Here is a 25,264-nt window from a genome sequence, read left to right as displayed (position 1 = left end):
TATGTATTTTCATTACATAGATCAATTAAATGTTCTCCGCTCTACACATACCCCCTTATTAAACATTAACAACTTTCCAACTGGCCAACAGTAACTCACAGCCAGTTCCCAACTGTGCACACGCAAAGCATGCTGCGCTTTGTAACTGGAAAGGAAGAAGGGAGACGAACTTCTGAGGGACAGCACCATGGCACAGTCTCCTGGAAGTGGGGAATGGTACCTGTCAAAAACAGGTACCCATTCCCCCCTCCCCCCTGAAAAGTACCAAATGTGGCACCAATGGGGCGGAGGAGACCAAAAGGGGGAGGTTACAATTTTAGGTGGAAGTAACGCGGTATACAAGCATTTTGACGAACAACATTTTTTTTCATTTTGACTTGATATGTGAGTGCTGACTTGATATACTAGCAGTACAATTCATGTAGTAAAGCCACTGGTGTATGCAGTACTGCATGTGGTCAGAGGTCCATAGGCACTGGTGGCTCCCATCGCTTTGTGGAGAAGTCGGAGACGCTCGAAGACACTCCCAGCTGGGTGGGACGGGCGTAAAGTGCGTGGGATCACCCGACAGTGTCAACAGTTCCCGAGTGTCTCCAAGTTCTCCACGAAGCGCCGGGTACCACCAGCGCCCTCACACCTCTGGCCACATACAGTACTGCATACACCAGCAGTGGTTGTGGAACTAATCATCTGAGTTTCCATTATGTCTAATGGGTAAAGTCGTATTGATATACAAGTGCTTTAGATTACAAGCATGCTTCTGGAACGAATTATGCTCATAATCCTAGGTATTACTGTATAATGAAAACTCCTCCTGCAAGCTTTACCACACACTGATAGAAGTCACAAGACTGTTATATACTGCTGATGAGAAAAGGTATTTAGCAGTTTATATTTACTAAAATAATTGCATTTCCATGTTCTGTGTACTGTGGGAGACCAGATATAGTGAATACAGGGTCCTGGCTTTAGTAACTTTTTAACGCCTTTTTCTGCTGCATGTCAATGAGTTCTATGACAAAATTATTCAAAAGTGTACATAATAAAATCAAAAATAATTGTCCATCATAAGTAAATGAATTCATTCATTTAATTCATATATCAAAAAAAGAATCAATTGTGAAAATAGTGCAACTCTTCATAAAGTGGAAATGTTCCACTTTATGAAGAGTTGAACTATTTTCACAATTGATTCTTTTTTGATATTTGAATGAATTAATTTACTTATGATGGACAATTATTTTTGATGTTATTATGGACACTTTTGAAAAATTTTTATTGTTCTTTTGCGCTACTGTGATTGTGTAGATTGACACTACATTGTTTTTCCCCCTTTGTTTTATTATTTGCATTTTAAGTGGCAGCACGTATAGTTTATATTTATATTTAGTTCAATAGAATATACTTTTTTTTTCTCCAATTTTTTTTTATAAGTAATACTTTGGTATCATAAACATTAGGCTCATAGCTAGATTCTGCTCTGATCATAAGAGGTATACAGGCGGTTAATTCATAATAAAAATACAGCAATCTTATTTGCATATTTTGCAAATATGTGTGTGGGCGTCTTACAATGTAGTTTTTATTACAAGTTAAAAATGTGTTTAATAGATCTTATCTGCGGGCTGGCTGATTGCGGTGGAATTTGATATTTTGTATTGTGCACTTGGCAAATTACGCCTCTAGTTTACCTGCTATGCTAGCTTAAAATTGATTAAAAGGCTTCCTACTTGCCCTTTATGTGGTGAAAGAGATAATGCCTGTTCAGTTTCTTCTATAAAGATTTTGCCTGGCATTTGTGTTTTTAAATTCAAAATATTTCCTTATCAATTTTCTTTAAGCGGTCTCAAACCCAAAACCAAAAATGTAATATATTGTAGCTTACCAATCATTAGATGTGGTGGCTGCATTAGTTTTCCTTTTTTAGGCTTTTTCTCCTCTATTTCACCTGATGATCTGCCCAGTACCACATCTCTTGTATTAGAGCGCCTCCACTCTGGGTGAAGGAGGAACAGAGACGCCTTTAGACAGCAGTATTGTTAGTCTTAGCCCTTGTACACACGGTCGGAGAATCCGTCGGAATGTGTCCTATCGGACCGTGTCGTCGGATAATCTGACTGTGTGTGGTATGCATCGGACTGATTCCGTCAGAATATCCATCGGACCCAATTTTCCAACATGTTGGAAATATTTCCCGACCAACTGGGCCGGTGGGACATACTCCGATCATGTGTAGAGAATTTTGATCGGACCAAGTGCCACGCATGCTCAGATCAAATTCCTACATCAAAGCTATTGGCTACTAGCCTGAATGTAGTTCCACTGTAACGAAATTACATCATCATGTTCTGAAAGATCGGATTTTTCGCCAACTTTGTCCGACCGCGTGTATGCAACAAATTCGGACAAGATCCGACGGACAAGATCCGACGGACAAAATCCGATGGGCAAAATCCGACGGATTTGGTTGTGGAAATCTCCGACCGTGTGTACAGGGGCTTAGGGGAGGGGAGTGTTAGGTGTACTAGCCGACTTAGCTTAAAAAAAAAAAACAAGGGGGCGCCAGCTAAGTGCAGCATCAAACCACATTTCTGTAAGTTTGTATTTGGCTTTTTAAAGAGGAAGTAAACTCATCATTCCCTGCAAAGGTAAAGCATAATGGACTACTATGCATCGCATAGTAGTCCATTATGTGTCACTTACCTGACAGGAGCCAGCGAAGTCACCGCTGTCCCCTGTAGTTCCGAGCGTCCATCTTCTTGGTGGGTCTCCGTGGGTCTCGCTGCTCCGGCGCTGTGATTCGCCGGAGCAACGATGACGTCACTCCCGCTCATGCGTACAGGAGCCGACACTCGCGGCATATCGCCGCAATTTGCGGCTTACCCAGTGCGCCTGCGCGGTGGCTGTCTTCAGGTAAATATCTCCTAAAGCGTATAGGTTTAGGAGATATTTCTTGGACCTACAGGTAAGCCTTAATCTAGGCTTACCTGTAGGTCAAAGTGGTTTGTAAGGGTTTACAACCAATTTAATCGTAATATATACATTGATGATGCACTTAGCTGGCACCCCCTTGTGTTCCTTTTTTGTAATTTCAAAAAAGCTATATAGAATGGCCTGCAAATTTGTTGTGCCACATGCAGTAATAAAAAACTAGAAAAAAGAGGATTCCCCTAGTGGTGGACTTTAGAGGCACGTACAACAATAGAGTAACATGTAAAATGTGTTAGTTAACCACTTTCAGACCGGACCATTTTGCTGGTCAAAGACCAGACCACTTTTTGCGATTCGGCACTGCGTCGCTTTAACTGACAATTGCGCGGTCGTGCGACGTGGCACCCAAACAAAATTGACGTCCTTTTTTTCCCACAAATAGAGCTTTCTTTTGGTGGTATTTGATCACCCCTGCGGTTTTTATTTTTTGCGCTATAAACAAAAATAGAGCGACAATTTTGAAAAAAACGCATTCTTTTTTGCTTTTTGTTATAATAAATATCCCCCAAAAATATATAAAAAAACATTTTTTTCCCTCAGTTTAGGCCAATACGTATTCTTCTACATATTTTTGGTAAAAAAAATCGCAATAAGCGATTATTGATTGGTTTGCGCAAAAGTTATAGCGTTTACAAAATAGGGATAGTTTTATAGCATTTTTATTAATAATTTTTTCTTATTTTTTTTTTTTACTAGTAATGGCGGCGATCAGCGATTTTTATTGTGATTGCGACATTGTGGGGGACCCATCGGACATTTTTGACACATTTTTGGGACCATTGTCATTTATACAGTAATCACTGCTATATAAATGCAGTGATTCCTGTGTAAATTACACTGGCAGTGAAGGGGTTAACCAGTAGGTGGCAGTGTAGGGGTTAAGTGTTCCTAGGGGTGTGTTACTAACTGTGGGGGGGTTGGGCTTTCATTTAGTGAACACTGATCTCTGCTCCAATCACATGGAGCAGAGATCAGCGTCACTAGTTGCTAGGCAGAATGGAGAAATGCTGTTTACAACGGCATTTCTTCATTCGGCCGCTCCGTGAGATGATCGCGGGTATGCCCACGGCGATCGAGTCCGCGGGTCCCGCGACCGGACTCACGGAGGTCCCGACCAGCGCGGGAGCGCGCCGCCGGCGGCGCGCTCCCGATGGCAGCACGGCAAATTTAAAGGGACATATATGTACGCCCATTTGCCTGCCCGTGCCATTCTGTCGACGTACACGTCGTGCGCTGGTCGGCAAGTGGTTAAATAGATAGATATAAAATCATATCATAAAGAAAATAATATTTTCTTTATGATATGAATTTATATCTATCTATTAAATTAATACATTTTACATTTTACCTTTTGAAGACAAAATTTCCTTTATATTTACTTTCAACTATGTAGTGCAAGGGCCTGCCTGATTGCATACAAATTAAAAGTGTTTAGGTTTGACCTCATATTATATGTTTAGGTAAATCTAAAGGAAAATTGTATAATGTGTGGCAGCCTAAGTAAAACTATGGGCAAAGCGGGCAAGAGTTCTTGATGCACTACTTTTCTATTTTCTACTTAGAGTGCTAATGCTAGTTGTTCTTCAGTGAAATCATGCAGCAGTGTTGTCACCCTATGAATAGAGTAGTCTTCTACAGACATACAGAGAAAAGCAGAATAACCACTTAAGGTCGGCTGCTTTAAGAGCTTTAGGGGGCGCACCTGCAGCGCAACGGCAGAGCCGATGCGTGCGGCCAGCGGACGTGATGCTCGCTGGCCACCCGCGATCTTTCCAGACAGAGCCAGAGCGGTGATCTGTCAATGTAAATAGGCAGATCTCCGTTCTGTCAGGGGAGGAATGAAACAGATATCCTGCTCCTACTGATTAGGAACAGCGATCGGTCTCCTTCTCCAAGCAGCCCCATCCCCCCCACAGTTATAAACACTCCCTAGGTAACACATTTAACCCCTTGATCGCCCCCTAATGTTAACCCCTTCCCTGCCAGTGACATTTATACAGTAATCAGTGGCTATTTTTAGCTCTGATCGCTGTATAAATGTCAATGGTTCCAAAAAAGTGTCAAAAGTGTCCCATCTGTCCGCCACATCCCCTATTTTGTAGATGCTATAACTTTTGCGCAAACCAATCAATATTCACTTATTCAGATTTTTTTACCAAAAATATGTAGAATACATATTGGCCTAAACTGATTTACCATTAATTTTGGATATGTATTATAGCAAAAATTTAAATATATTGTTTTTTTTTTTTTTTATTGTCAGTCTTTTTTTGTTTATAGCGCAAACAACATAAAAAGTGGGGGTCAAATAAATAGTGTATTTTATATACAACTATATAGATCAGATCAGGCAAATGAGGAAGAAAGAGGGACAGGGGGACTTTGTTCCAAATCAGGCACAGTTTGGAGCTATGATGGAAGACATTGTTGAATTTCATGGGCTGGGCTAGTAATTATGTGTTTCTTAAAAGTTAGTAGCTACAGTACTTGTAGTTGTTGATTTTCCACTAGACGGGTGAAATTGCGTGTACCTGTGCCCACTATTGCAATATGATTGACGCATTATTTCACACATGGCACAGCATTACCTTAAATGCTTGTGTTCCTTATGTAGGAGGATAATATTCTAAGTTTCCTTTGTAAAAGCCGAAAAGAAATTAAAGAGATGTGCTATTTTATTGGAATGGCAAAAGTATGTTATGTCAGGAAAGACAAAGAGGACACTCGGGGGGGAACTGTACAACACCTTTAATGAGGGAACATCTTCAACAGACTCCCGGGAGAAGAAGCTGAGATGACACAAACTGTGTACGTGTACTGAAGACAATGCGGTTTGCGTTGTACTCATACAAAGCCAATGAGCTAATAAAGTGGGCTCTGTAGGCTTGTTTGAGCACAGGATAAGAATATTGCCAATTGTCTGCAAATACACTCAATTTTAAAGCTTGTAATTGACTTGGCAGCAGCGAGACCTCTGCAAATGATCTAACCACCTAATCATATTTATGTAGATGTGTGCATAGACATCATGTCTAGTATAAATGTAACAACACTCTTTTTTTGGAGGAATTAAGGCCAAAAAAATTTAAACAAGGCAAACAGAGGTTACTAAAATTTGCTGGGCTGGAATATCAACTGATGGTTGACTGTACTTCACAGATTCACAGATATTTACAATCACATATCAATATCCAATATTATATATATATATATATATATATATATATATATATATATGGGGGTGGAGGAAGGAGAGGAAGACAACAAGGGCAGGTATGGCAAGGGTATTTTATTATGACTTGTAACTATTATGTCCTAATGTATTTTGTTCAATATTCAATGAGGAACCCCACGGTGGCGAAACATGTCGGGCTAACTTCACATCACAACTGCTAACTTCTATATGATAAGATACTCCCACATTATACTTTCCATATTTCTGGCCTACCTCTATACAAGCTGTATTGATGTATACGTTTGTTTAAGAGTAACAAACTATTTTATCATGTATGTCCTAATAAAAACATTTTTAACTGAATATTTGTTCTCACTATATTAGCACCCAAAAAATCAGGCTAAAACAAATCTCTCTGTACTTATTGTCTATTCAGGGATGTTGGTGCTTGCTTTGAATTTGTCACCAACCCACATCATCACCTACTTTTTCATATTTATGATGTGGTTAAACTTAAAGAAGCGTTGTAGATATGGTGATTTCTACATAATTACATGTGCTGTTCACAAGCGCAAATTTTGCAAGTTTTGCAAGGAATGTTCAAAAATCCTAGTGGTAAGATGTAGCAAGCTCATAGAGACTTATCCAAAGCATCAAGGAGCTGTGATAGCTGCAAAAAGTGGCTCTACAAAGTATTGACTTTAGGGGGGTGAATAGTTATGCTTATTGACTTTTTCTGTTATTTTGTCCTATTTGTTGTTTGCTTCACAATAAAAAAATAAAAAAACTTCAAAGTTGTGGGCATGTTCTGTAAATTAAATGATGCAAATCCTCAAAAAATCCATGTTAATTGCAGGTTGTGAGGCAATAGAACACGAAAAATGCCAAGATGGGTGAATGCTTTTGCAAGGCACTGTACATACCTGTGGATCGACATGGAAGCTGGAAATCACTCTAGTAGGCACTGCTGCTACGGTAACTTTCAAAAGCTTTCAGACATGGGCACCATTCAGAGAACACTTTCCATTATCTCAGTTAAAGCAAAGTGTTTTCTGATTGGACAAGGTAGAGATTGTTATGTCATGACCAGGACTAGGATCTTAACCCGCGACATCTGCTGCATCTGGCAGTAGATCGTCTTGCTGAGCCACCTGATATGCTAGACAGCATGGTTTTCTATCTTGTTTCTGGTGAACCTTGAACTCCTTGTCTGCCCATTAACTTCCTTTTTAAGCCACGCCTCTGCAGTTCCTGTTTGTCATATTATTGTGCTCTTCTTCAACCAATACCTTGTTCCTTTTGCCCCTGCTGCTGTCTGTATCTTCACTACCACTCCTTACTGACTTGGCTTGCTGCACGACTATGCTTCCGCTTGATCCCAACCTGCAACCATTTGTTATCGACCTGAGGCTTGTTACTGACTATGCTTTTGCTTGATCTGTACCTGCTATATTTGCTTCTGGACCCCAGCTTGTTCACCTCCTGGTGCGGTGATCCTGAGGACCACGACCTGGCACTAGCATGCAGCAAAACCCATCTCCACCAATAAATGCTCTGGTGAATACCAGTTAGTGCTTAGACCTCGCACCTCGGATGAGCCCACGTCATCTGCTAGGGTGATCTGCTTGTGTTCTTATCCTACTGGTTAGCAGGAGCTTCTTGACTGCTATAGCTACTGGTCTCCATGCCTGACCCCTGACGGTGATATGTCACCACTCCACCTCACCACATAATCCAGATCAGAGAATCAGTGAATGCATTGCATTCATTAAGACTATGCAAAGTGTTCCCATGGCACCCGTGTCAATCGAGAGGCCTCCTGTGTTCACAATACAGCAGGACAACTGCTAGACACAGGTCCTGGAAGCTAAGGGGCATCACTGTGGTGGCATGGCCTGCTAAACTAATTTGCAGCTTCCACGGGGATCTCTCAGTTATGGCACATACATACTTACATTGGTCCAAGCTGGATCAATATAACTATGTTCATTTTCTATACCTGGAACTCAGAATAAATCAAAAAAACTTTTTTCATGTTTTGGATAGTGAAGAGAATAGAAAACATTTTTATTTATTTTATTCCCTTCTCATTGGCCTGCCTCTCCATAGGCTATCTCCTCTTCAGTCTATCACGAATGCTGCTGCCAGACTTATACACCTTACCAACCGCTCAGTGTCTGCCAACCCTCTCCTCCAATCCCTACACTGGCTCTCAATCACCCAGCGAATTAAATTTAAAATACTAACCACAAAGCCATTCACAACTCTGCCCCGAGCTAAATCACCAGTCTTGTCTCCAAATATCACCCAAACCATCCTCTCCACTCTTCTCAACACATCCTACTCTCAAGCTCTCTTGTCTCCTCCTCTCATGCTCGTCTCCAGGATTTCTCCAGAGCCTCTCCCATCCTTTGGAACTCGCTACCGCCAACTGTCTGGCTATCCCCTACTCTTGCTACCTTCAGGCGATCCCTGAAAACTCATCTCTTCAGGAAAGCCTATCACGTCTCTAACTAATCTTTTACCAATTCCATCAGCTCATTCCCCACAGTTACAAACTTTTGTACCACTTGCCCCACCCTATTAGATTGTAAGCTCTTCTGAGCAGGGCCCTCTTAATCCTCTTGTATTTTATTGTACTATAACTGTATTGTCTCCCTTTTATATTGTAAAGCCCTGCGTAAACTGCTGGCGCTATATAAATCCTGTATAATAATAATAATAATAATAATAATTTAGTACGTGTGAATCCATTGGGCAGATGTGTTCAGTATTTTCTGTGTTCAATAGATGCTGAAAAGTTAAACCACCTTGTAGATTCTTATGTGTATCTGGGACTCTAGATGTGGGATATCAGCATTTGAGGTCCCATACCTGTGTAGCGGTCAGAGGTATAGGAGACCGCAATGCAGGTTTCAAGTACGGGACAGCAGACAAGGAGGCTGAAACAAAAACCGGCTTTATTAAACAGTAAGATATAATGGCCGGAGGAGGAGGATAACAGTATTAACAATTCACAGTAGTTTACAGTAAGGCTAACTGGAATGTGGTACACAAAATGGCTTTCCCGCCAACACATGCACAGTGATACAGGCTACCCTCTTCTAATATGTCCTGCCTGATTCCCGCTTATCGGGACACGTTTCTACAACGTACTATCTCAGTAGGGACTGTACTATTCCCTATCACAATCCAGCACCGGTGCTCACTCACAGTTTGTTAGACAGCTGGAGGGTCCCTTGTCTTGGCCTCCTTCATGAGGCAGGTGAAGTCCAGTTCCTAGTGCTGCAGCTTGCCCGTCTGGGACGGATGGATGAACACAGATGCGGCCCAAAATCACCACAGCTCTCTCTCTCTGCCCGAGGTGCCCGATCTTTAGCTGGATACTGCGACTCTTTATCCACACAAAGTCTCCCTCTCCTCAGGACAGACTTGACTTTTCCTCAGCTCCGCACAGGAATTCCTCAGCTGCCCACACACTCCTCACAGATCTCTCTCACTGCCACTTCCTGTTTCCTCTCCTCTGAAGGGTCGGCAGCAACAGTGACATCTTGTGGCTAAACTGGAAATAGCAGGCTGTATATATTATAGATGGAACACAGTGCAATATAGTTCAGTAATCCTAGGGGCTGACCCCTACATGCCTCCCCGCTTAAAGGTGGCCGTCCTCGGCCTTGCTATATAGTCCATGGGGAAGAAAAGGGTTAAATCAATCTTTAACGGCAGCACAACATTGTTCATAATACATACAGTTAGACCAAATAAACTGATCAGCATTGTACCTGTTTGGTGGAACCCCTGCAGTAGACCTACTAGATCTCCGAAGGTCTTGTCTTTCTGTTAGGACTTGTCCTTCCTCCCTTGGAGCTGGTACTGGTTCTATAACAGGGGCTTCATCACGTGCAGAGTCAGGAACAATCCACCAGTCTTCAATATTATTCCCATCGGAAATGACAAATTCTGAGGAAGGGGCAGGGAGTGGTGTCCTCTGTGCAGGTATCCGATCTTCTGACCGACATGGCCGTAGCATATTCCTATGTAGAACCCTTGAAGCCGACTCCCCATTCTCAACACGAACTTCGTAAACTGGACCATTGGGATACACTCTCTTGATCACTTTGTACGGCTGTACCTCCCAACGCTCACTCAACTTGCCTCTGGGCCGTTTCTCTCGAACCAGCACCCGGTCCCCAGGTTGCAACGGAATCTCTTGGATGGGAGGACGGTCAGTATAAGTCTTTTCTTGCAATCTCTGGCCTACTAACCGGCAGATGGTCTGGAGCCGCTTGCGGTGTTCTTTCACCCATGAGGTGGTTGATCGCTCTATCACATCTTCTGGCTGTTCCAAATTCAATTCGACAATTTCTCGTCCGGCTCTACCGAACAGTAGCATGTATGGGGTATAGCCGGTGGTAGTGTGGACACGATTATTGTAGGCCCAGACTAATTCAGGCAGATAGTCTGGCCAGTGTGTCTTTTTGTCCTCCTCTAAGGTCCTCAGCATCTGAAGCAGAGTCCGATTAAAGCGCTCACAGGCCCCATTCCCTTGGGGATGATATGGAGTTGTCCTGGATTTTCCAATGCCATACAGTCGGTGTAACTCCTCCATCACTTTCCCTTGAAAGCATGCTCCTTGATCTGAGTGAATCCGTTTCGGGCATCCATAGACCCGGATGAAATCTTGACAGATGGCCCGAGCTGCAGACTCAGCCGTCTGGTCCCGAGTTGGAGTGACCACTGCAAACTTGGAGAAGTGGTCAATCATGACCAGGCAGTATTGTGGGCCTCTGGCTGACTGTCCCACGAGGAGATAATCTATCAGCAATACCTCCAGCGGTTCCTTGGTCTGTATGGGCTGTATGGGTGTCCTCTGCTCTGTGCTTTTAGTAAGCTCACACACTCTACACTGTCGGCAGACTTCTTCAACTACGACCTCCAGTCGTGGACAATACACATAACGCTGCAGCCACTGGTAAGTTTTGACTGGCCCGAAATGAGCTCCAAATTCATGAGCTTCCCTGGCTATCTCTAGTGCCAGACTCCTTGGTATGACAACCTGCCATCTTGCCTCCAGATCGGCAGGCTGCTGCCACTTGCGGTATAGAACAGCTCCATGAACCTCTAGTCTGTCCCATTGATGTAGAATTGACTTCATCTCAGCATCAAGATCAGCCCTTTCCTCTCTGTCTGGTTTTCTTTGCCGAGCCACCCAACCTTTTATCTGTCGCAGTCCAATGTCTTCATCTTGTATTCGCCCCCATTCCTCATTAGTTCTTGCTAATGCCTTAGGCAGGGACCGGGCCTCCCCGCTTGTCTGTGCTGCGACTGCTGGAGGTGTAAACTTGCGGAAGTCTGGAATTTCATCCTCTTCCTTTTGTTCATCAAGCTCTCCCAATGGAGTTTCAAAAGTAACCCTCGACAGACCATCAGCATTGGTATTCTCTGTAGCAGAGCGATAGCGAATTGAGAAGTCATACTTTGCAAGGCGAGCTGCCCAACGTTGCTCCAGGGCTCCCAGTCTAGCAGTATCCAGATGGGCCAGGGGATTGTTATCAGTCCGTACAAAGATTTTAGCCCCTGTAAGGTAACCGGCAAACTTCTCTGTCATGGCCCACACCAGGGCAAGGAGCTCTAGCCGGAAGGAACTATAGTTATGAGGGTTTCGCTCCGTATCCCGCAGGGACCTACTGGCATAGGCAATCACTCTTTCGTGTCCGTCCTGCATCTGTGACAACACTGCCCCGAGTCCGTAGAGACTACCGTCAGTAGATAAGAAGAATGGTTTGTCAAAATCAGCATAAGCCAAGATGGGGGCCGATGTCAGAGCCTCTTTCAAGGTCAGGAAGGCCTCCTCTTGCTTCTGTCCCCAGGGAACACTTTGACTCTTGGATTGCCCAGCAGTTCCTCTCAAAATCTCATTCAGAGGGCCCGCTATCTTTGCATAGTCTTTGATGAACCGCCGGTAGTAACCAGTCAGACCAAGGAAGGCCTTCAACTCACGCAGCGTTCTAGGCTCCGGCCATTGTTGAATGGCAGCCACTTTATTTTGGGATGGCAGCACCCCGTCTTTGGACACCGTATGGCCTAAGTACTCGATCTCCTTCTTGAAGAGATGACACTTCTTTGGCTTTATCTTCAGGCCATGGGCCCGCAGTCGCTCAAGTACCTGTCCTAATCGGGCCAAGTGTTCTTCAAAAGTAGCAGAGTACACTATAATATCATCCAAGTATATCAGGGTAGCTTCAAAATTTAGATCTCCCAGACATTTTTCCATCAGCCTCTGAAAGGTTCCTGGGGCATTAGACAGCCCAAATGGCATCCTATTAAATTCAAACAGACCCATGGGAAGTATGAATGCTGTCTTTTCCTTGTCTTGTTCAGCCACCGGTACCTGCCAGTATCCACTTGCTAAATCCAAGGTGGAGAAGTATTTAGCCCGCCCTAGGGCTGTTAGGGACTCTTCGATGCGAGGCAGAGGATATGAGTCCCGCACTGTGCACGCATTCAATCTCCGGTAATCCACACAAAATCGAATGGTGCCATCCTTCTTCTTGACAAGCACCACTGGGGCTGCCCAGGGACTTTGACTACCCCGAACCACTCCTGAATCGATCATCTGTTTCAGCAATGTCTTCACCTCTTGATACAACTTGGGTGGAATCTGTCGATATCTCTCTCGGCTTGGGGGAGTGTCCCCCGTCGGTATCTCATGGGTGATAGCATCTGTGCAACCAAAGTCATTGGCATTGCGGGCAAACGCAGCTTGATTCTCCCACAGCATAGTTTCAACTGCTCGTAAATGATCCGGACTTAGAGCTTTCACATCTATCTCCATTTGTTCCAAGATGACTGTCCCATTCCATTCTGGGGTCGGTGCCTCTGCAGGCTTTGCAGTAACTGCCAAGGTCCAAGCAGAATTGCCTATCGGAGCTAGAGTCACTTCTCCCTGACTCAGCACTTCTCCCCGATGTAGGTACACGCGAGCCAGTTCCACTCCTGGCACCAGAGAGACTTCCCGTTGTCCAACGTTTACAGCTCTTATGGGTACTCGTCCATTTTGGACTACTGCCAGTGTCCGGGCCACTAGGACATCCTGACCTAACTCTCCCAGGCCTGCAGGCTCAATGATCACCTCCATACCTTCAAGGTTGCGGGAGGTTCCCACGGGCAAAGTCAGTATAGTCTCCCGATCAGGAGGGAGGGTAAGGGTAGCCCTTCCCGGCACTCGAATATTTCCTACAGACTGATGTACTGGGACACTCTTCTGTGTCCCACAAAACCGGATTAACCGTTGAAATGCCTTTTGCGTTGGTTTGTGTGGAGTGGCATTCTTCCAATAGCCCGGCCCCCTTTTAGTGAACATAATTTGATCCAACTCTCGCAGGATATTCATGCCCATTATCACCGGTACATCTTCTTTGAAGGTTTCAGGGACCAGCAGGATACCTTTTTTCCCAACTTCCTGTCCACACAGACGTACATTCATCCATACGACACCTGTGACAGGGATTTGTTGCTGGTTAGCTGCTGTGACCCGGATCAATGTCCCCTGTTCTGGCTTGGCCAGTGCTTGAAAGTAACGGTTGAAATATGACTGAGGCATGGTCGTTACCTGTGATCCGGTGTCCACTAAACAGTTGACTGGAATGCCTTCAAACTCGGCTCTTATGGTGGGACATCCTGCAACCAGGTGTTCGGAGCTGTGCTGAGTGGCCTGACACTCTACTTCCCCCGCAGTGTGCCTCATTACTGCGGGGGCCTGAAGTTTAACGCCGGCTCTGGGCGTCTAGGCAGGTCCCTCCGGCATTCTCTAGCGAAGTGTCCTTTTTCTCCACACCGCCAGCACTGAGCCTCTCTGCGTTGTTCTCTCTGTCTGTGTGCGGGAGGCGCCCGTAGGCCTGGACTGGCCGAGCTCACTGGAGGATATTGAGGGACTCGGTAGGTGGGAATACGTGGGTAAGGATGCTCTGGTGCAGGAACCATCGAGGCAGTCTGATAAGGTTGTTGTTGCCCCAGATATGCAACCTCAGGGGGGTAGCTCAAATCCATCCGTCTCTCTATTTGCGTCAACTTCTCATGCATGAGACCCAGGGAGCTTTGTAGGTCCTGCACCACTCTAACCAGGACCTCTTCATTCTTCGCAACCCCGAGGGAGGCGGTCTGGGTCCGTATCACTCCAGAGGCATAAATTTCTTCTTTACTTCGCTCCACGGCCTCAGCCAATATTTGCCGAAAATTCAGTGTAGGGTCCACTCTGACTCGTTCCCGTAGGGCTTGTCTCAGGTGAGAGCTGTAGAGTCCCAGGATCAATTGTTCCCTCAGTATCCGGTCTGCGGATCCCATGGCGGTTATCCCGTCTGCCTCTTTTTTCTGTATCTCAGCCAGTACTTCCTGTAGAGCCGTTGCATATTGTGAGACCCCTTCATTTTCCTGCTGTACCCGGTAGAAGAACTTTGCCCGGAGGTGGCCCGCACTAGCTGTTTCACCGTATATTTCTTCTAGAAAGCGCACAATCTCTTTCAAGGTACTGCGCGTAGCTTCCGGTTGTAAGCAAACAGTTTTCCGCGCTTCACCCTCCAGGGCAGCCAAAGCAATTTCCACCTGTAGCTCTGGGCTGACATTGTAAATTCTAGCAACGCTCTGTAATCTCGTCACCCAGTCTGACAGTGACATGTTCTGGCCATCAAATTTTGGCAACAAGTTAAAAAGCATGCCCATAGGGAGGGTCCTTGTAGGGGTTCCACCATTACCTAAGGCATTCACATCAACATCAGGTACGTTGCCTTCAGCCGCCTCCATCTCTGTAACCGTACCCTGCTCGCAGCGCCACTTGTAGCGGTCAGAGGTATAGGAGACCGCAATGCAGGTTTCAAGTACGGGACAGCAGACAAGGAGGCTGAAACAAAAACCGGCTTTATTAAACAGTAAGATATAATGGCCGGAGGAGGAGGATAACAGTATTAACAATTCACAGTAGTTTACAGTAAGGCTAACTGGAATGTGGTACACAAAATGGCTTTCCCGCCAACACATGCACAGTGATACAGGCTACCCTCTTCTAATATGTCCTGCCTGATTCCCGCTTATCGGGACACGTTTCTACAACGTACTATCTCAGTAGGGACTGTACTATTCCCTATCACAATCCAGCACCGGTGCTCACTCACAGTTTGTTAGACAGCTGGAGGGTCCCTTGTCTTGGCCTCCTTCATGAGGCAGGTGAAGTCCAGTTCCTAGTGCTGCAGCTTGCCCGTCTGGGACGGATGGATGAACACAGATGCGGCCCAAAATCACCACAGCTCTCTCTCTCTGCCCGAGGTGCCCGATCTTTAGCTGGATACTGCGACTCTTTATCCACACAAAGTCTCCCTCTCCTCAGGACAGACTTGACTTTTCCTCAGCTCCGCACAGGAATTCCTCAGCTGCCCACACACTCCTCACAGATCTCTCTCACTGCCACTTCCTGTTTCCTCTCCTCTGAACGGTCGGCAGCAACAGTGACATCTTGTGGCTAAACTGGAAATAGCAGGCTGTATATATTATAGATGGAACACAGTGCAATATAGTTCAGTAATCCTAGGGGCTGACCCCTACACCTGCCTGCCAAAAATATTAGAGTGGAGTCTGAGCTGAGCAACCCCAAGTGAGCAGTACCACCAGGGGTCAAGTCCTGGGGAAAAAAGTGTGGGAACTCCCACCCAAGATCCACCCCCCCCCCCCCACCAAAAAAAAAAAATGATACGCTCATATGCATGAATGCTTCAAAAGTGGTATTTTTCATCCAATTTTCGTATTGTGTGTATGAAGCTTAACTGTTAGTACATAAAAAAACAGTACTCAATAAACATAAATACAGTAATTCTCTGAATAATCAGCATTCATTCAATTGTGCTTCCATGCACATGTGCATCATGTTCTGATCTTTATTGGGGAATGTTATTTTGTATATAGAGTGTTTATGTGGTGAGTTTACACTTTTCATTGAACAGAGATGGATAACACAGGGTTAAACGGAAAGGTTATAAATTAACTGCATATTATATGGACAGAATACTTGGGGAGATAGTGATGTGTTCCTGCTTAGGAGATGTATGTTAGCTTGGGGGGCTGCAAACTCTGCAGGGCTCCAACACACACTCGCTGCTATTCCAACCCTTCACATATTTCTACATAAACTTCCCTCCTGGCATTAAACTTTGCCAGGTATTGTGCTCAGCTTACCACCCCAAACTGATGTTTCTTCCTCAGCTCACCTCTCTCCCTGCATGTTCTGTGAGCAGAATAGCTGTGCTCCTCCTCTGGGTCATCTCATCATATGGCACTGAAGATGGGGGGATTCAGCGGGATTCAGCAGGACACACAGAGCAAGTATGCAGGAGACTGGGGGGGGGGGGGGGTGAGGGGACAGAAAATCAGGAGGGGTGCATCATGAGAGGTCTGACTAAATACAATCTCTGAGCAGCAGGAACCTGATCTACCTGTCAGCTAGCTGTGATTGACAGGTAGATCGAAGCGGAAGCTGTCATGGGGCCCCCTACTGGCAATGCCTGAATGGTCAGTCCACCCCTGGTGTGTGGTACTTACTATTGCGAGCTGTGTGGGCAGCTGCTGGTGTAGCACCTGCCACACAGCTCGCATACTTCAAAGTCTTTCAGGACACGGCTGCTAATGGGAACTGAGTTCCTGTTGTGGAAAAAGTACAGGAACTCCGTTCCCATGCGTTCCCACAGAACTAGAGCCCTGAGTACCACCCAATATGGGGAAAGAGACAGGGTCTCTTTAAGCATGTATTTCAACATGCAGAAGGTTCATTGTCAAGTTGAAAAGTGGAAGAGAGAGAGGTACTAAGGTGAGCCAGCGGGAAACAGTATTGGTGATGTTCAGTGTGGTGATGTTTACTTTTAGGTCAAAGGAAAGGAAGGATTTGGGGCAGTGGCTGCAAAAACACATTTTGTGTTATCACCCTCCATCAGCCTCATAGCATAGCAGAACTGGATAAATTCATGGCACACATACATTACACATTTCTTTCAATTGTATACTTAACCTTTTGCTCGCAGTTGCCTTTTAACTCCACCCTGCAAGGACTTAGCTATTTATCAATATCTATCTAATACAGCAGTGATATATCAGCAATGTATACTATTGTTACCATCAGGTTTAAGCCAGATATCACAGAAAACAGAGATAATTCCTCTGCAGACCTCCAGTCTTGCTACAGTGTTGGTGGATGTCAATTAAGGGCCTTTGCAGCTCCAGAGTGTGACATTTTCAGTTCAAATCCCCAGAAAGGGACTTGAAGGAATCCTGGGATTAAGGCTGGTTTCATTGTTCGATAGCCATTCCAAAAACAAAACTATATCTATTAAAAATAATGAATCCCATTAGAGCCAGAAGCGTTTCTCGTGTGATTAATGCTGTATACATATTTTCTGTGGATTCCGTCCCAGTTTCGCAGCCAAGGGATGGTCATAAATAGTCTCCAGCGCACCTGTAATAGCTCTCCGGTCAGATTAATGACGCAGATATTTTATATATGTGACGTCTGGTGTTTACGGGCATTCAGAAGACTTAAATCATGCTGAAATGTTTTTATGCTTTTGGTCATAACTGTTTGAGATGACTTCTAGCATCTCATGTCATTTTATGCTTGGTTACCCTCGTGTGCTAAACTATAACGCCGGCTAGATTGCCGCTTACATGGCACGCTGTCACTTTTGATGGCAGAAGGTGAATGTTCTTTCACACACATTCTGGCACACATATGTGCATGTTCAAAGTACAAATATGAGCTCAAGCTAAAAAAATTATGCAGTCAATAGTATTAGCAAGTTTTTTTTTTTCCCTCCATTTTTTTCCCTCCATGAGTCCCTCCATAACATAGTTTGATGACCTGCCAGTAAATCTGATGATTTTCCTCTTCCTGTAATAGGAGAACATCTGTTCGTTCTGCAGTGAAATCACTGTAGCGTTGTCACCCTATAGAAAGATAGTTGGAAATGGAAATGTAGTATTAAGCCTTTAAGCGCCAGAGCATTTTTGCATTTTTTGCACACATGCTAAAGTGCATCTTAGGCCTAAAAATGTATGAATTCCCAAAGCCTTATTTTATTTTCTGAAAGCAGAAACCCTGAAGAATAAAATGGTCAGATCGGATTATGTTATCGGAAAGTCCGATCGTGTGTGGGCTCTATTGGACTTTTTCTGTCAGAATTTCTGATGGAAAAAGTTTGAGAGCTGGCTCTAAAATTTTCTGACAACAAAATCCGATCTGACCTTTTCCGATTGTGTGTAAAGAATTCCGACGCACAAAGTGGCACACATGGTCAGAAAAAATTTGGAGACGAAAGCTATTGACTACTGGCCTCTACATAGTCCCGTCGTATGCTACAAATGTCACTTCATTCCAAACGATCGTATTTTCCCACAACTATGTGCGACTGTGTGTATGCAAGACTAGTTTCAGCCAAAATTTGTCTGAAAAAATCTGATGGATTTTGTTGTCAGAATGTCCGACTGTGTGTACAGGGCATTAGCAAGCACAACATTTCAGGAACTAATACAATAATGTTAATTTTAGTACAAAATAGGAATATATTACCCACATTTTTGATAAAAGATGAGGTTATGCTGAGCAAATAGATATACAGCAAGTCATGGTTTAAAACTGTATGCATAGAAACAATGGTGACCAACTGCCTTACCCAAATTTTTCCATAGGTGAAGCATTAAAAACTCAGGTTATCAGTGTAGGGTTAACCTTGAATAATGGCCCTAAAATGATTGTTCTCACTCTAGCATGCACAGCGATATGTAACATGTAGTGCAATAGATGATTTTGTACATGGGCAGCCCCACCTGTGCATGTGGGTGAGGGTAGTGGGGTAGGCTTTTTTTTGGGGGGGGGGGGGCGTTAAGTGCTTGAGCATACTTTTAATTTTTTTAGACTTGTTTTTCACTTGAATTTTATTGCTTCTTCTCCAGCCACAGCTGTGGGAAAGTAACAACAGTGGTGATATTTTTGTTGTTTCTAGGTCCTTACTAGCTAGCTGGGATAGCAGAACCTTGAAACATGACAGGGGTATACAGGTTCTGGGGGTCTGTGGATCAACTTATTACATATTGTTTGTTAGATTCATAGATTGTAATGTATATGGTGAGCCTCATTGAAGAAATGTTCCCTGCAACAATGACAGTTCCTCTTTACACCATTAAACTTCTGGTCCTACATGGTTGACTTTCTTCACTTTAAGATTGCAGTTTACTGAAGATGTCCAGACAGCCACCATTCTGTCCTCCATTCAAAAAAATCCTTGTACTCTTTTCACAAAATGCAGCATGTTCTATGAATGGGAAAGAGTCAGATGAATGATAGGATTTACATACAGTATCTCACAAAAGTGTGTACACCCCTCACATTTTTGTAAATATTTTTTTTCATCTGACAACGCTGAAGAAATTACACTTTGCTACAATGTAAAGTAGTGGGTGTACAGCTTGTATAACAGTGTAAATTTGTTGTCCCCTCAAAATAACTCAACACACAGCCATTACTGTCTAAACTGCTGGCAACAAAAGTGAGTACACCCCTAAGTGACAATGTCCCAATTGGACCCAATTAGCCATTTTTTGACTCGTTAGTGTTACAAGGTCTCAGATGTGAATGGGGAGTGGGTGTGTTAAACTTGGTGTTATCGCTCTCTCACTCTCTCATGCTGGTCACTAGGATTTCAACATGGCACCTCATGGCAAAGAACTTTCTGAGGATATGAAAAAAAGAATTGTTGCTCTACGTAAAGATGGCCTAGGCTATAATAATATCGCCAAGACCCTGAAACTGAGCTGCAGCACGATGGCCAAGACCATACAGTGGTTTAACAGGACAGGTTCCACTCAGAACAGGCCTCACCATGGTTGACAAAAGAAGTTTAGTGCACATGCTCAGCGTTATATCCAGAGGTTGTCTTTGGGAAATAGACATATGAGTGCTGCCAGTATTGCTGCTGAGGTTGAAGGGGTAGGGGGTCAGCGTCAGCGTGGGCTCAGACCATATGCTGCACACTACATCAAATTGGTCTGCTTGGTTGTCGTCCCAGAAGGAAGCCTCTTCTAAAGATGATGCACAAGAAAGCCCGCAAAAATGTTTGCTGAGACAAGCAGACTAAGGACATGGATTACTGGAACCATGTCCTGTTGTCTGATGAGACCAAGATAAACTTATTTGGTTCAGATGGTGTCAAGCGTGTATGATAGCAACCAGGGGAGGAGTACAAAGACAAGTAGGTCTTGCCTACAGTCAAGCATGGTGGTGGGAGTGTCATGGTCTGGGGCTGCATGAGTGCTGTCGGTACTGGGGATCTACAGTTTATTGAGGGAACCAGGAATGCCAACGTGTACTGTGACATACTGAAGCAGCACATGATCCCCCTCCTTTCAGAGATTGGGCTGCAGGGCAGTACTCCAACATGATAACAACCCCAAACACACCTCCAAGATGATCACTGCCTTGTTAAAGAAGCTGAGGGTAAAGGTGATGGACTAGCCAAGCATGTCTCCAGACCTAAACCCTATTGAGCATCTGTGGGACATCCTCAAACGGTAGGTGGAGGAGCACAAGGTTTCTAATATCCACCAGCTCCGTAATGTCATTATGGAGGAGCGGAAGAGGACTCCAGTGGCAACCTGTGAAGCTCTGGTGTACTCCATGCTCAAGAGGGATAAGGCAATGCTGGAAAATAATGGTGGTCACACAAAATATTGACAATTTGGGCCCAATTTGGAAATTTTCACTTAGGGGTGTACTCACTTTTGTTGCCAGCAGTTTAGACATTAACGGCTGTGTGTTGAGCTATTTTGAAGGGACAGCAAATTTACACTATATACAAGCTGTACACTGACTACATTGTGACAAAGTGTAATTTCTTCAGTGTTGTCACATGAAAAGATATAATAAAATATTTACAAAAATGTGAGCTACTGTATCTATGTTTAGCACATGTATTTACCTGTTTGCCCAGAGTTCCACTTTACTTTTGCCATTACCCTGTACAGGATGTTTGTAAAAACATATAAAATAAAAACAAAATTAAATAAATATAAAAATTACAAAGCACAACCTGCAGAAACTTCCAACTGGAATTTAAAGAGCGTTATGGTCCACTCAGAATGATGTTTTAGTTGCAGGTGGGCCACAATGGTTTGAATGAGTCACTGGCTTCCTATAACTTGAGTATTCTTGGTAAGAGTGAGAACCCCCTAAAAACTTCCTGCTAGCAGCATCTTTGGAGCTGTGAAGGAGCGATGTATACACCGCTCCTCCACCACTCCTACCCATTGAACTGAATGGGCACCGCTGCCAAACTGCCGGCAAAGCGCCACTGCCGAAAACCCCCGCAAAAATGTTGGTAAAGCGCTGACGCCGACGGCGCTGACACCACAGTGTGAAAGGGGCCTTATAGACACGGCATATAAGTGGTTCTGGGAACTCAGGTGAAGATAACTCACCCACAGGTCCCTAAGGTGACCACGCACAGCTGCACCAGATTCTGAGTGCTCCAGTTTTAGTAAATCTACACCCTTGTTCCACTATGTGGAGGTGAGCAACTGGGTAGAGGAGAATGGCTTTGCTTATCTTAATGACTGAGGGGTAATGATCAAGAATCAGCAGAAGAGGTGCTGAAATCACAGAGTGAATTAAGCCCCATATACAGATGTATCCCCAGACACAGCTTATTCTCCTGCAAGGAGAACAGTGAGCAGTACAGTAGTGGCATTACCAAACCTGACTCCAAGTCTCAAGAGAATAGGAGTCAGAAGCAATAGTGTCTTGGATAATCTCACACAGTAGATATACAGATATTAGGCTACAGAACAAAAGTGTCTAGGCATGGGAATTCAAGACAAAGGCACTTTGGTGAAATTCATATTTTTAAATGGCCCCTATAAAATGGTGAAACCTCTATTTTAAGGTGGATGTAAACCCTCACATATATCCATTAGATGATAAACAGAGATAAAACAATTCTCTCTACATACATTTTACATGTATATCAGCTGTCTTCAGCTTTATATATCCTTTAGAAAGTTCAGATCGTGTTATCGTTTTTTTTTCCTCCTGTTCAGCACTGGGAGTGGATTCTTGGCATGTAGCCAAGACAGCTGATTGGAGAAAAGGCACAACCCCCCCTCTCCACATAGGCAAAGGAAGGATGAAATGTGCAGAGCTGTGCTGTGACAAGACCTGCTCTCCGCTAATCTATTTTTTTTTTTTTTAATTATTTTTTTTATTTCATTTTATACAATGCATGTTATAACAAGCCACACATTGTGGGCAACAACCGACCACCAACTTACCGGTACAGAAAACAGTACAATATAAAAGGTATCACATAAACTTGTGATGTATTCCCCCCTAACTTTGCCCAGATAGGTGCACGGACATTCCCCTACCTCCAGCCGGAGGCAGTCTGCCATAACGCAAGGATACAGTTCCGCGACTTCCCATATTCCCATATGATCTAGCAGATATCCTCTGTGGAGTAGTGACATTTCCTCCCCCCCACTTCCCCCCAGCCCCCGTAGGGACATGGTTCAATTAAGGAGAGTTGCCCATCCCCAAATATGCAGTGCGCCAGTTCTTCGGCCACTCACTCATTTCTAGCCCTTCAAGACATTCCTCTCCGAGTATGCCTACCAAAGATCCTGGGCTGTGTTCTAGTGTGATAAATCTGATGCTGTGTCCATGAAATCCATCCACCTTCTCAAATTTGTTCAGAGCCCCTCTGCTCAAGTATGTAGCCTTGTAAAAGGGTAATGCCTTGTTGATCAATGTTGTCCAAGGCTCCAAAGTCGGTGACACAGAGCTCTTCCATGAAAGAATAATGCGCTTTTTAGCATAAAACAGTAACAGAGTAAGAAGGGTCTGAATGGCCCTGGTAGTGGCCAGAGACTCCACTAATTGTAGAAGACACACCTCAATGGACACAGGGATAGAGATTGAAGTGACCAACCTTATACAGGAGGCAATGGTTTGCCAATAAGCTTTATTTGATGGACATTTCCAGAAAATATGCATACAATTAGCTAAGGGTGCAGCACATCTCCAGCACAGGGAGTGCTGGGTTCCAAACATCTTTACCAGTCTATCAGGGCTGAGGTATATTCTGTGTAGGAACTTGTAATGAACCAATTTATCTCTGCTAGATAATAAATACTGGAATGCAGTCCCCCACATATTGTCCCAATCGTCTCTGTCCAGTCCCAGAGCTATGGCCTCCCAAGCTCTCCAGCAAGGCCCCAACAGGAGGGTTGTTTCATGAAATAAATCTTTACATAAGCAGGAAACTGTTTTTTGCAGTGATTCACTGCAGGTCAGTAGACATGTGTACACTGAAATATTTTGTTTTGGAATTTCGTTTTCATCCGAAAAATTAATTTATTTAGTTACTCCCAAATTCATTTTTATTTATTTTGTTTTTCTTTAAAAAAATGCATTCGTCCGAAAATCCAAATTAATTAAGGTCGAATATGTCATTGAAGGCTTATGGTGTCTGTCGAATGTCCAAAGAAGATTTGACGGAGCAGCTAAACTGTATGACTCTGTATAGTTTAGCTGCTCCGTCAAATCTTCTTAGAACTTTCGACAGACACCATAAGCCAAAGATTCAACCATGTTTTTCGCTGCTTTGCCAATCATGTTGAATGTATATAGTTCAAACAGAGAATGGACTGGTGATAGTGATCACTGATCAGACAGGTAACAAGATAGGGTATATAGAATCTATATAGAATCTCAATCTATAATATAGAATCTATAATAATAAATCCCCCCCCCCCCCCCCACAACACGGGCAGCCTCTGAGGCTATCACAACGCTAGCAGCACTTGTATCACTATCAGGTTCACAACACTTACACAATAGCAGCAGATTATTATGAAAAAGTTAAGTTGAACTGTAGCTTCACTATTGTTCTGCTGCTGTGCTTATGGTTAATTGCTAAATAATTCAGGTTCTCTGACAAACAGACCAGATAAGAAATGATTCAGTGTGTGTGTCTCTCTCTGCTAGCAATCATAAGTGAAAGTAAATTGGCTGTACGTGTGTACTTAGTTCTAGCTATTTTACTGCTCCTCCTCTTTGGTTACACTCAGCCAATAACATTCATCATCATCATTATTTTTATTTTACTCCCCCCACCCAATTCCAGCAGCGATCTTTTCTATCTATGTCGAATCTTTCCCCTCTATGTCAAATCTTTTCTCTCTATGTAGAATAATCCTGGACTAATAGAGTTAAGGTTAGGCAAATTCGACCACAGGTTCGATAGACACAAATTGTTATTGTCAGTGTCATGTTGAATCTCCTATTCTATATCGAACTGTTGTCACAACGAAAACGAAAATAAAGCATTTGTTTATGTCGGATCTTTCGTTTTGCGGATTCTGCACTTTCGTTATTGTTTGTTAAAGCGATAGCGAAAATACCTGAAATTTGGACAAAAATGCATTTGGACGAAAATGAATGCACATGTCTACGGGTCAGTAGCTCTAAGGCCGCGTACACACGGGCGGACTGTTGGCTCAACTTTGTCCGCTGAACAGTGTTTCAGCGGACAGTCCGCTCGTGTGTGGGGCTTCAGCGGACAGTTTCAGCGGACAGTTTGACGAACAAAGTTTTTCGGAAATTCCGAAAAACTGTCCGCTGAAACTTGGTTTGAGCGAACAGTCCGCCCGTGTGTAGGCTACTTTCGAAATGAGCAAACTGTTCCCGCTCGGAGGGAAGTCTGCTCATTTCGAGCGCGTGTGCAGGTAGGCGGGGCCCGCGACGGAGACGTCGCGGGCTCCGCCGCCTGGAATGGACTTAAAGGGGAACCCCAACGCCGAAAAAAATCGGCGTGGGGGACCCCCAAAGTCCACAACAGACCCTTGTCCGAGCACGCTACCCGGCCGGCCAGGAAAGGGGGGCGAACGAGCGCCCCCCCCCCCTCCTGAGCCGTACCAGGCCGCATGCCCTCAACATGGGGGGTGCCTTGGGGAAGGGGGGGCCGCGCGGCCCCCCCACCCCAAAGCACCTTGTCCCCATGTTGATGAGGACAAGGG

General features: G+C 44.2%; 1 protein-coding gene and 1 long non-coding RNA gene across 3 annotated transcripts in view; both read left to right on the top strand.

Annotated features, from left to right (window-relative positions):
- The window catches only part of LOC143960158 (carbohydrate sulfotransferase 1-like), a 177,424-nt gene that overhangs the window by 19,833 nt on the left and 132,327 nt on the right, over positions 1–25,264 (top strand). Inside the window, exon 2 of one of the 2 annotated variants that reach the window (XM_077468471.1) lies at positions 7,023–7,141. The exons of the other annotated variant lie outside the window; for it this stretch is intronic. The gene's annotated coding sequence lies outside the window, so the exon portion shown is untranslated. The remainder of the gene's footprint in view (positions 1–7,022; positions 7,142–25,264) is intronic. 2 annotated transcript variants of the gene reach the window in all.
- LOC143963193 (uncharacterized) lies at positions 19,786–21,138 on the top strand. The gene is made up of 2 exons (XR_013270906.1): positions 19,786–20,805; positions 20,889–21,138. It is a non-coding gene; the product is annotated as an uncharacterized LOC143963193 (long non-coding RNA).

The sequence above is a fragment of the Lithobates pipiens genome, unplaced genomic scaffold, assembly GCF_037356315.1.
Source record: "Lithobates pipiens isolate NorthernLeopardFrog02 unplaced genomic scaffold, aLitPip1_a1.2 Scaffold_8, whole genome shotgun sequence".
In the NCBI taxonomy this organism is placed as follows: domain Eukaryota; kingdom Metazoa; phylum Chordata; class Amphibia; order Anura; family Ranidae; genus Lithobates; species Lithobates pipiens.
The sequence above is the reverse complement of the archived record's forward strand: the minus strand, read 5'-3'. Positions and strand labels throughout refer to the sequence as shown.